Here is a 1,548-nt window from a genome sequence, read left to right as displayed (position 1 = left end):
CAATTTAATGATCCCGAAGTCCATTCTTTTGGCTCGATTGTTAGTTTTGGACCTACCACGGGCTGCAAAGTAAATCGTTGTTACCCCCAGACGACTTTCTTCGGCGTCAAGCATTCGGGAAGCCCCACCCAAGTGGATCGAGTCAAGTTTGGGGCATTTCCTTCGAATGGGAACCAATTTGTAACCATCACTGTCAAGCAGTGATTATCTGAGTTTGTTTGTTTGCCGGCCGCTCGACTCAGCTCGTGGTTTTGGGTGGCTAAAAACGTTGGTCGGTCGGTCTAAGCGAGAATGATGTTCTATTGTGCGCGAAATGGTTTTCCGGGAAACGTGGGAAATTGTTACGTCGATTAGGGCATTTATTTCCGCGCACGGTTGCGGCTACGTTGTGTTGCTACTGATTTTTATTTTTGCATTTCGGTTCACCTTTTCCACAAACTCATCGCAAATGGTAACTACGAAATAAATCAAACTAATTGAGAATTCCATTAGATTTTCAGCTGTATCAAGGAAGGTTTCACTGAAAAGCTACTTTAATTCATTTTTTTTCGCGAGCCTTTACGGAAAAGTATGGCTCTGTGATGTTTTCCGCAGAATTCCCATTATGACTTGTAATTTCCTCATTATTTAGAATATTTGTCTTCATCTCAACCAAACATGAAGGCATATCCTGCAAGGTCGTTCTAAAAGCTGTTTTTAATATGTGTTCACGGTAGTGACGTGCGCTAGAAGAGGATGTAATAAATATCTCGTACACGTAGTCCCCGGAAAGTGAATGAAATTTTCATGCAAATTATAATTTAACAGTGAAGATTGCTTCGTGGAAAGCTTGTTATAAATGTGATTAATTCAATGTTCCTGAGAGAAACCGGAACCCTCTACCCCCCCTCTAAAGTTCGTTCCCTTCATTGTACGTTCGAACAGCTGTGCGACTACGTTTGCGGAAATTATTTTCCGAAAATGTGAAACGTTGTGCAAGCGCACACCTGTTCCCAATGAAAAGAACAAAAAATCATTTCCAGTCCATTAGGCTCAGACCTTTTCGGTTCTGGTCTTCCACACCGCAATGCAATCTCCCCGGTTTTGGTATTTCCGTGAAATATATCAGTTTCGCTTCCATCACGCAACGTATCGCAAAAAAAATGGGTCCTCTTCGTATCACTAATGTGCCAGTCATTTCTGGTAGTGATAATTTATTTCCTTCGTTTAGCTACGTTATTTTTCAGGCTGGGCGGATATTCTGGTGCGTTCCGATGATGAAAATGTCGGACTGAGCAATTACAAGAGAACGTTTTTTGGAAAAGGTGTAGCTTGATTTAATCATTTACGTTTGAAATTCAGGAAAAATAACTAATACGTTAAGCAAAATAGATTATTTAAAGGTAAGGCAAAGTACTTCGTAATTAATTACAATTTCGATTTTTCTTGAATCTTTTCTTTATCGTCGAAAAACAAAAAGCCAAACCTTCCAATCAGCTCCGCTTGCAAACTATGAGAACGAGATTTATGTGCAGTAGGGTGCCAATATTTCGGGCTCATCTATAATTT

Source organism: Malaya genurostris, chromosome 1 (genome assembly GCF_030247185.1).
Source record: "Malaya genurostris strain Urasoe2022 chromosome 1, Malgen_1.1, whole genome shotgun sequence".
NCBI lineage: Eukaryota > Metazoa > Arthropoda > Insecta > Diptera > Culicidae > Malaya > Malaya genurostris.
The sequence above is the reverse complement of the archived record's forward strand: the minus strand, read 5'-3'. Positions refer to the sequence as shown.